At 37.5% G+C, this 11,918-nt stretch overlaps 1 pseudogene; it reads right to left on the reverse strand.

Moving 5' to 3' along the window:
• Positions 1-6,167: 6,167 nt before the first annotated feature.
• On the reverse strand, positions 6,168-6,713 carry LOC149565094 (uncharacterized; annotated as a pseudogene).
• Positions 6,714-11,918: the final 5,205 nt, after the last annotated feature.

Below are 11,918 nucleotides of genomic sequence, written 5' to 3' on the forward strand. Positions count from 1 at the left end.
TCTTTGGTATTTGAGGGATATATTTATACATTGTGGGGGCTAGGGGGGGAGGGAATTTTCTTATTTGTAATTTAATTCAAAATAAGACCCTTCTACTTTTTTCTTCTTCTCTTAATGTCGAATCCTTCTGTGACCCAACTCATGACACACAACTATCACACTTGGAAGGCACAAATGACTAGGTTTCTCATGTCAAGGCACTTATGGTCATGTATGGATGAGAATAAACCTATTCTCATGTACACTTTTGAGGTTCTTCAGCACAGGAACAAAATGGATGAGGCCATGGGATTGATTGCACTGAACATGTCAGATAGTCTACTATTTCATTTGGATGGTTTGACCACTACATGGGCTTATTGGCTCAAATTTCAAACTTTTCTTGCATAGTGAATGAGCTCTAGGCACTTCATCTTGATGCAAAGTTGACTTCATTATCACTAGACAACTTTCTCACCATTGAAGACTTCTTGACAAAGTTCAAATCTATGTGTACAGTTTTACAGGGATGTGAGAAAACCAAAACAAATGATGAGTGTATCTTTTTGATACTCTCAAAGTTGCAAGGAAAGTATCAGATCTTTTCATCCACTTTCTACTCCACTATGGATGCCCTAGGTGATAGACATAGGATGCCTTCATTTGAGACATTTTGTGATCGGTTAACTCATGAATAGTCCAAGATTACATAGATGGATTCACTTTCAGGTTCATAATCACAGGCATTGCTTATCAAGGATACATAGGAGCAGAAGCTAAAGCAGATATTAGATTCCTCTTCTACTAGTTCATCATCTTCTTCTAATAAAGAGAAAAAGAAGACTAAGACTCCTACCTATTCTTGTTGTTAGAAAGGATCTCATGATGAGGCACATTGTTTTTAGATGAGATTTAATGGCTATGAGAAACAAATTGCAAATTTGCAAGCTCTCCTTCAGAAGATCACTATTTCCTCTCCATCATCTTCTACCTCACAAGGGTCTTCTTTTTAGGCTTCTTCCACATCTTTGACATCTACACCAAATCTTGGAAAGGGTCATGCATTATGGGCATCCTTTGCATCCCCTTCACAAGTCCTTTGGATACTAGATTTAGGTGCTTCTCACCATATGACATCTTCTCAAGGTGTCTTCTCTACTCTTGAGGCTTCTCCCATTCCTTGTATTCTCATGGGGAATAATACTACCCTACTAGTTTGTTGGAAAGGTTTAGTTCACATCCAAGATGGTTTATTCAATGATGTATTATATGCTCCATCTTTGTCTGCCAACCTTCTCTCAATTTCTCATATTACATGCAGTGGATCAAGGAAGATAGTTGATTTCACTGCCGATTCAATCTTTATTTGAGATCATGCAATAGGAGGTCTTATTACTATAGGGATAGTTGATTCTTCTACCCATCTCTACACCTTCTTTCACTTTTTCCCACCATATCCATTTTCAGAGCATGACTCTTCTCTTTCATAGGAGCATCATGTGGTGCAGTCGGGATAGTTGAACCTTTATATTGTTCCTAAGATCCCTATTTTGACTTCCACACCACATCCAATTGATGGATTTTCTCTTTTATAGGATTCTTCTTCTGCTCTAGCTGATCCTCGAGCTCCATTCATCAAGTCTCTAGGTGCACTTATTGCAGATTCTATAGTGGACATTCATGACAGTGTCATCACACCTGCCTTGGGGATTCCCTTTTAGGATCCTCATATTTTCTCCTTTGAGCATCAACTAGGCCTCCCAATTTCCCCTCTCATTCAAGGGTTCCCTTGTTCTATTCCCTTGTTTCTTCCACATTGGAGTTACATTGGTTTGATCCTTAATTCAGGGGCTCCATTATTCTGGGGGGCTTTAGTGTCTTTTCTATATCTCATGGGGGGGCTGGTTGTACTTATGATTTTGAGAGAGTCTCTTGAAACATCTCTGGTGGAAGTTGTCCTTGGGGGGTCTTGTTGAGGCCTTCCTTCTTTTCTTCATTTTTTTAGCATGTTTATACTTACCTCTTTTTGGAAGAGGGTTTTTCCCATGAGATTTTCCCTCTTTCCCCATTTTCAAAGGTTGCATTTTTTTGCATTTTCCATGGGTACCTAACATGGCCTTGTTTCTGGGACCCATTTTGCATTTCATCTTAGCTTTTTGTAAGCTTATGTGCATTCCCCCAAGTTGCACTTAAGGGGGGGTGTTAGAGTAAATAATTATTTATTCTTTTACTTAATTTTACTTAAGTTAATGCATTTATTTAATAGTTGTAGTTGATGAGTTGTTGACAACACAAGAGTTTGTTACTATCTAGTCATACTTATCCTCTCACCTTGATTGAGGCTATTACACCTTTTGTGGATGTATGCTTAGTTGTCAACCTTATCTTCTATCACTTTCTAGCTTGTTCTACAAGCTTCCTTAAGGCCTTTATATTTGGTCTCTCTCATTGTAAATTCACATCATTCACATAGAAATTTTATTTTCCTATTGTGAAATATTTTTTCTTGCTTTGTTGATTTGCTTCAAGCTCTTGCTCCTTCGATTTCTCTTCAGCAAGCTATTTGCATGCAGGTGATCTTAGCACACTATGAAGTTGGATTTCATCAACTTCTATAATTTTCACTTCTCTAGTTGAAAGTGGCATCATCAAGTTAGTCAAAGAGATATGATAATGCAAAAGCAAAGCAAAAAAGAAGAGCTTAACATATCCTAAACAAATTCATCATTTTAGTTTAGCATTTTGTATCATAGGATTGATGTCAAGTGTTAATGTTTAGAACATATATGAAAGAAATCTCTTTAGTAGGGTAACAATAGTAGACAAACATAGTTAGAACTAGTGACTGAAGTCAAAAAGGAATCTTCAGTAAGAAGAACCTTTTCTAGGAACTAAGTGATAGTAGAAAAACATAGTTAGGACAACTGGTGACTGACACAAGAGACCTTCCATGAGAGGAATCTCAAAAGTGACATGAGCAATAGTTGGTAGACATGGTTAGGACAACTAGTGACTATCATGAAAGATATTTTCTATGAGAGGAATCTCAAAGTGATACTAGCAATAGCAGGCCCTTCATGGAGATTTTCAAAGTAGGAATCTCAACCTCAATGGGAAGCACAACATCTGCTTCATATACTAAAGCAAAGGGCATTGTATCCATTGGAGTTCTGATACTTATTCTATAATCCTATAAAGCTAGATTAATCTGAAGTTGCCAATCCCATCTAGATTTGTTAACTATGTGATGCAAGATCTTAAGGATCACCTTGTTAGATGCCTCTGCTTGACCATTACCCTAGGGGTAATAAATAGAGGACCAATGTTGCATGATTCTAAACTTTTTGCATAGCTCCTTAAGGTCCTTTTTTTAAAATTGTCCTCCATTGTTAGTAATAATGGAGGAAGGTATACCATACCTGCATATGATGTAATTCATAATGAATAGAGCTATAGTTTTTTTATTTTCTATAGAGAGAGGGTCTGCCTCTACCCACTTAGTGAAGTAGTTTGTAGCCATAATGATGAACTTATGTCCATTTGAAGAGGATGTGTGAATCTAGCCCACAAGATCAAAGGCCCATTATTGTAATGGCCATAGTGTGATAGATGGAATTAAATGCCTAGTTGGAGTGTGAATTAGATTTCCATGGAGCTAGAATTGTTTGTAGGACTTGGCATATTTGATTGCCTCTTGCTCCATATTTAGTCAATAGTAACCAACTCTAATAAGTTTATGACCTAGTGTTAAGCCATTAGAGTGAGGTCCACATATTCCCTTGTGTACATCAATTAATGCACATTTGGACTCATTGGGTTCTAGACACCTAAGGAGTGTTCTGTCAAGACCTTTCCTAAGCAAGTAATCAGCAATAATAACATACCATGAAGTAGTGCGGATAAGGTGACATTTTTCATTTGGGTTAGACCATCTAGAATTATTTGGTCATGCAAGTAAGAGTATATATGGCAGGATGAGTCATGTCCTACAATAGAATAGATCATCTGAGATTCAGGAGAGTCATGGGCAAGGTAGAGTAATGTTTCCACCAAGAATTCATGTCGATGATCATTTTTTGACATTTATAACAAAGAAGCAAGGGTAGCCATGGCATCAGTCACTTTTTTGTCCACATGAGGAATTTGTAAAAAAGTGATATGAGTAAAGTATTTCTTCAGGTCATCCACCATGTGTTTATAAGGGATCAATTTCTCATCTTTCTTCTGTTATACATCATTGACCTAGTTGATTATGAGTTGTGAATCACCAAAGATGTTTAACTCATCCACTCTCTATTTAATTACTATATTTATGCCATTAATTAGAGCTTCATATTCTACAATATTTTTTGTACAAGGAAATATAATCTTGTACGCCTTAGGCAATGAATACCTCTATGGTGTTATGAATAAGAGCCCAACTTTGGATCCCCATTGTGTGAAGGAACCATCAAAGAACATCACCCAAGTTTGGTGTGTGGGTATTAGAATTGATTCATCCTAGAAGTCAATGTTTAGCGTTTCATTGAACATACTAAATTTCAAACTCACTTAGTATCATGACCCACTTGGCTAACCTTCCTATTAGAGCTGCCTTGCTGAGTAAGTACTTTAGTGGATCAATTTTAGCAACTAGTCATGTAGTATGAGTGAGCATGTGTGGTCTCATCTTTTAGGAAGCAAAGATGACTACCAAGCAAGCCTTCTAAATGATTCTATAATTCATTTCATAAGAAATTAGTGTGCAACTCGGGTAGTAGATGGCTCTTTCGTTGTTATCTTTGTCTTCTTGAGCTAGAAAAATGCTAAGAGATGATTCTGTTAGTGAAATGTATAGAATAGGAGGCTTCCCATAGATAGGAGGCATTAGGATTGGTGGATTAGCATGGTATTTCTTTATTTGTGTTAGACTATGTTTGCATTCTTGGCTCCAATTATATTTCATACCTTTATATAGTGTCTTGGTAAAAGGTTGTGATCTATCCACCAATTGTGAAATGAATCTATGAATGGATTGAAGTCTTCTCTGTAAGCCTTCATCTAATTGATATTATGAGGTGGAGGCATGTCCATAATTGTTTCAACTTTCTCTGGATCAACCTTGATTCCTTTTGCAAACATAATGTAGCCAAGTAGTTTCCCCGATGTTACACCAAAATGCACTTTCTTTTTGGGTTGATTCTCAAGCTAAATTCCTCCATGTGATCTAGGATAGGTCCCAAATCTTGAAGGTGATTTTTGTGTTTTGCACTCTTGTTGGTAAATAGATTTGTCACCATAGAATTTTGCCCAACGAAGTGTGTGGCAAACCATTCACAACAGTTGGATAGGCCCTTGGTATGCGGCCTTCCTCTGCATTTAGAGGGGCAGCTCCCTTGTATGATATGATTTTTAAAGAGTTTTTCAAATAAAGAATCTAAAAATAAAAGGTGAGAAAGCTTATGATGACGAATGCACCACATGACTCCAAGGCTTTCTTGAACTACTAAATTAAAACTGCTAATAACAACAATCAAGATCTACGCTTGAAAATTTTTACTAGCACACTGCTGATCTACAGATTCATAAACATCTACACCATACCGTGAGAATGCTCACTACAAAGAGAATCAACATTCCTAATAATTTAGATATGGAAGAAGAGAACTCAAACTGCACATTCCTTTATTTTCTTGCACCAAGAACCTAAGAGGAATTTTTTATTACAAAGATAAAATTTGTACATACTTTCCAAATATCAACTCCTAATCAAAATTTTAGCATAGTGCTCCCTTTTCCCAAAGCCAAAAGGTCCCTTTACAAAGCCCAAAAGAGCTCTTATATAGACACAGAGGTTAATAACTACCTCTTCGTGGTTAATAACCACCTCCTAAATATGTGATTTTGGAGGTTAATTAACCTCAATAAAATTAACCTTAAATGACAAAGATCACAAATTGAAATGAATGGCTTGGAACATGTCTTCAAAAGATTGAATCATCGACTTGATGCTTGGATATATCCGTTGGCATTTACTGAGATATTTCATCTCCTGAATAGATGCCAACTGGATAGTTGATTAGATATCAAATTGCCAAAGAAAGTAGTACATTGAAGTCCTATTGCACATTGACCAAGTGTTATCGATTCACTAATCGAGCTTGTTCCTATTCTAGATGAAGGGAAACTTTAGCTACTACTATTGCTACCTATCTCTGTCCATGATGGTGTATAACACTCAATGCCTGAGCCATGATGTAACAAGGCAAGATAAATCTGGCAGCTCCCAGAAGGAAAAGAGTGAAAAAGGTTGAACCATCCTCATCTCCTCTAGAATTTGTTATAGCAAGTGCATGTCATAAAAGAAAAAGAGCCATGAGAATCAAAGTTGTAGATCAGAGACATGATGCACCACTTGAGTTTACTGATGAGTATTCACCATACTCACGTTCAAAGAAGTGTCTCTCTACTGCAACCATAGCAAGAAGGCGAGGATTACGTAGGTCCAATTCTGCTTCAGATACTTCCCAACTTGACCTGATATCAATGGGAATGTCATCAGAATAAGCTAGCTAAGGAGTAGTATAACCAGGCTTGTATTGTTGATGGCATATCTCACAAGTAATTTCTCCTTTCTCATTGCACCAATGTTGCACACATTTGCGATGCGCATACTTCAAACTCCCAGAACAGGCACATAGAGATTCCATGTTTCTATCATCATCCTCATCCTTGCAAATACAACACTCAACCATAGTGCATGGACCCCCTCCATAATTGAAGGTGGGAGAGTCAAGAATCATCTCTGAGGACTCAGCATCAAGGGAAGAAGCCTCTTTATAAGCCTCAGGAGGAGAATCTAGTGCCAATACCCTGTTTTGCTGGAAGGGAACCTGACCATGTTGTGATGGCCTCTAGGCCTCAACTGTAGCTAATTCCAATGTGGAAGCGGTTATCAAATGGTCCACACACAAGATAAAATGATCTCCCATTAACTGATCCCTTGCAAAGTCACACCGTCCTTAATGATGAACTCTTTTCTTGCTTGGTTGTGTAGCAGATATTTTCTATTGAAGAGAATATTCAAGCTTGATCTAGCATGTATAGTAGAGAGAACTTGATCTATCTTGCTTTGGCTAAATGGAAAGGCCTCTCCACTCCATAACATTATTGCAAACAGTGCACCATGATTTGCAATTTTTCCTTCTTCATCAAAACAATACAAAGTGGATTTTTTTAAATTTCCATTATATTAGAATTAGGAAGAATTGTCTAGCTTATGTTTTCAATAGCACTTGTGTAAGTACCAAGCCCGTAAATTCCATTTTTAAACAGAGGAATCCAGATCACTTTTAAAATGGTGGCCTTTAGATGTTATTGATGGTCCACTGTGATAGGTAGGGCTTCTATCTTCCTACAGCTTTTCAGATTTAGGTACTCCAGTTTAAAACATCTCTGTAGAACATGGCTACATATATTTAACTCAATGCAATCCTTCAAACAAAGATATTTAAGGTTGGCGAGATTGCTAAAGGTTTCTAGCAGCTCATTTAGACTCTTGCAGCAAGAAAGATTTAAATGTTCCAAACTGATTAAATTCCCTAAATCGTGTGGGAGGTGTACCTGTGAAATGTGGGCCTCTGAACCTCACAAACACTTTGACATAGTCATTACCTACGGAATCATCCTGGAATAAGCATTGAATTGTTTATCCAAGAGGTCTGGTAAGGTGACTTGTCACCTTCTATCTAGAAGGATTTTGCCTATTTAGTATCCTCAGATTTGAGGTGTAGGCAAACTAGACCTTCTAAGAACAAAGGATTTAAATGCAATTAAGCTAAATGCTATGCAAGTAATCTAAATGAAATGCAAACAATTAAACTATAGATTAGAAAATAACATTTAATCTACATGTATGCATAGTATTAATCTAGATGATATTAAAGAAAGCTAGAATATAATGAAAACTTGAGTAAAGTGAGTGCAAAAATATGACAGTAATTCAATAGCATGAAAATTCCAACCTCCTTAATTAGGAAATGAGGGTCTCTTAAATAGACTTCCCTAGAATCTATCAACGGTTGAGATCGATTCGGATCAACGGTCAGGATTGAAGATGAAGTTCAGTCCTAAAGAAAGATTCCCAAATCAAAGGGAGTTAACTGGGTCAGATCTGAGTGTAAAAGTCAGTCAACTCAGATAGACTTCAGTGAGGGAGCAATTGATCTGGGTCACTTCTAATTTGATCAGCAATGAACTGGAAATTTCCTTTTTTGAACTGAAGAGAGATTTTGGAGAAATATTTAATTCAATAAAATGAGATATAACCTCATAAATGCATTTTCTATTTGATTAAATAATCCTATTTAATTAATTAAAGACACTTTTCTCATTTAATTCAATAACTTCATTTAATTAATTAGGAACGATTTCCCATTTAATTAAATAATTTCACTTAATTAATTAGAAGTAGCTTCTTTATTTAATTAAATAATTTTGTTTAATTAATTAAAATAAGCACTTTTTATCAAATTAAATAGATTTAATTCCATAGTACATTAGCCTTAGGATATAATTTAATTTAATTAAAGTATAAATACTTTAGATTAAATTGAAATCAAATAGGTTTAATGCAGCTAATATGAGTCAATACTTTAGGAATTAAATAAAGAGCATGATGAATGCAGATTAGGGTTTTTTGCATCTGACAATTAAGTCAAATAGCGAGTGGCAAAATAAGAATTGCCTAGTGACATAGGACTTAGAGTTGATCAGAAATAGACCAGAATTGGTTGAGATGGCAATGAGCCAATTTTGGGGTATTACATTTTGCCCCTCTTTGAATGAATTGTGTGAGCAACACGTTCAATTCAAAGAAAATCAGAAAGCATGATGAGAAGATGAGATTGGTTTTGAAGTTGATGATACGAAGACCAATTGATAAAATTTTAAGACCATCTCTAGAACAGAGCTTAATCCTAAGGGATCTAAGTAGAATACCTAGATACCCAAAGTTGATAGCATTTAGAAGATTATCTCCAGAACTAAGCTTAACCTTCAAGGATTCAGATAGAACACCTAGATACTTGAGATCGATAGCATTTAGAAGATTATCTCCAGAAGGGAGCTTAACCTTCAAGGATCTAGACAGAACACCTAGATACCTAAGATTGATAGCATTTAGAAGATTTTCTCCAGTATGGAGCTTAATCTTCAAGGATCCAGATAGAACACCTAGATACCCAAGATTGAAAGCAGAAAGCATGATCGAATTATAAGTCATAGAATCATCCCCAGAATGAGGCTTGATCCTCAGGAGTCAGGGTTTAGACTGTCCCAATACCTATCCATTGAACTCTGAGAAGATTTGTTATAAGGTTGATCAATTGATGAAAAGATAAGATAGATGGCAAAGATACCAGATAGAAGGGAACAAGATGCCCCGAGTGATGAGATGCCCCAAGCAATAAGATTCAGATTGAGTTGAAATTCAATTTAATGATGTAATCATCCTACACCCTCGGGAGCGAAATTGAAAGATGACACACCAAAAATAGATGTAAAGAAATATAGAAATAGATACAGAAGAAATCTAAGATGTAACAGAATCTAGGAGAGATCAAAACAATCTGAAGAAAAGAGAAGATATCATAATGATCTAAAGAAAATTCAGAGCTAGTTATGTGTTGATTGCGAGGTCTAAAAGGCCAAGTTTGACTAAAAGTTGACCATATTTAGACACAGTCGACTCGAGTTAACTATTTCCAAAATGAATTTTGAAAATATGGAGAATGTAGGGTTGAAAGGATTCCAAGAATCGTAAAGTATCAGAAAAATTTGAGTTGCACAAGCATTCGATCGCGTCGGTCTCCAAAATTTTAAAATGCATTTTTGAGGCATTTAGGTGTGTCAGATTTCAAATTCATTCTCGAAAATGGATAGAGAATGGTCCAATTAGCCAAGGGTGTGATTTTTGCGCAAATCTGAGCACTTTGAAAAATTTGGTCAATAGCTATATAAGGGCCCGAGGGATCATTTTCAATTCATTTGTGTTTTTGTCTTCTATTGATTTGAGCTTTGAGAGAGACATGGAAATCAGCGTGAGACATCATCAATTTGAGCGCTCCATACGTCACGATCGCCCAGTAGACTGCGGACCACCAGTGAGTTGTTGATTCTCCAGCTTCGTACTTTTGCTTTCATGCATTTTGATGTCATTTATTGCACGTTATAGCATGTTTTGCGGTTGTCCGGTTGGTCTTCGCACGACACCTATCTCTTCTCACACAAAGATCTTTCTTCGCGCAAAGAAACAGGGTGCATTATTTTTTCACGCGCAACTAGAGGATCTTCGCGCGGGAAGTATTAGGTTTTGCATGAAGATTGAGATTCTTTACGCGAGGCAATTCGTTACTCACGCGAGAATTTATTTTCTCGTGTGGAGAGCTCTTTTTTCACGCGAGAAAGTCTTTTTTTGCACAAAGACGTGATTCTTTGCACGAAGAAGGAATAGTTTTGCGCAAAATTTTGAGAGCTTCGCGCAAGATTTCACAAATTTTGCATGAAATCTTGTGAAAGTCATGTTTAAAAATTTGATTTTTGCACTCAAAAATTACATTTTAATTGATTTTGGTGCATCATTTTGACTTGATACTGATCGTTTCATTTGTTGTTTGTTGTTTTGCGTGCAAGAGTCTTTTGGTGATGTTTCATTTAGGTCTCATTATCTGCCATATGGAGAGTTATTGCAGAGTCTTGATGATGCAGATTGGGCAGACATTACTCGACTGGGTTTGTCTTCATTATGCTGGATTCCAGCCATGATGGTGAATCACAGCCTTCTAACTGCTTTGGTTGAGTGTTTCCATTCAGAGATGAACACCTTCCACTTGCTGATGGGTGAGATGACTATCACACTAGAGGACATATGGAAGATTTTGCAAATTCCCTTCCATGGTGCTCGAGTTATTTATGATACAGTGCCCCGAGCAAGGCTAGAGGCACTGTCCATTGTGTTTGGAGGGAGCTACCAAGAGGCAGGGCTATCAGTTGGGATGAGCTAATGCACACATATGGACTGACACACAAGTTGGCAGCTATGCTAGCAATATTTTTGAGCTGCTTCTTATGTCATGACAGAGGACAGCATGGTTTAGAGTGCGAATGGGGGGTCATGCTCTGCAGGATGCTAGAGGCACCTAAGATCTTTGGGTGGGGTTAGTGCATGTTGGCTCATCTTTTACATGAGATGCACAAGGTCATCTTCCATGAGAAGAAGACCATGGCAACTAGTGTATATGTATTGTAGATCTGGGCCTGGGAGCACCTTCCCATATGTAGGCCAATTTTTGAGGATGCCCAAGAGCCTATGGAGCCCTATATATGATAATATCGAGGGCACATTACCCAGGTCCACCTAGGTAAGACTGAGCACTGGCAAACACATCTTGATGACTTGGTGTCCATTGTATGGCGACCGTGGAGAGAAACAAAGGACTGGGATGACGCCCCTAGAGAGCTGCCATGGATGTTTTGTTCTTGCCCTCTGGCGGGCAAGACTACATCAGTGATAGAGAGATTTGTGATCTCATGAGTGTGGTGGTAGTATGGCCATCCTTAGGACATTTCACATGAGTACTGTGCCTATGCTAGGGTGCAGAAGGATGTTGAGTGGGGATGGCCACAATGGATGGATCCAAGGCGATCCATGATAGATATTCGCAGTCTAGTTGTAGTATAGTGGGACTACCTCCCAGAGGTAGTAGATGCTAGGATGACACCTAAATATCAAGCATTTTTTATTAGCCATCTGTTTCCATGCTTCACAATTCCACTGGGGATGGCAGGGCAGGTACAAGTGCCCCAGCAGAAACAGGTATAGCCACAGCTGTCAGGTTAGCCAAAAATTTTGCCATAGATCTAGCACTGAGTACAGTAGATGCCTATTCCCCCACATCAGA

The sequence above is a fragment of the Cupressus sempervirens genome, chromosome 3 (genome assembly GCF_028749045.1).
Source record: "Cupressus sempervirens isolate cs-2001-9-10 chromosome 3, ASM2874904v1, whole genome shotgun sequence".
Lineage (NCBI taxonomy): Eukaryota > Viridiplantae > Streptophyta > Pinopsida > Cupressales > Cupressaceae > Cupressus > Cupressus sempervirens.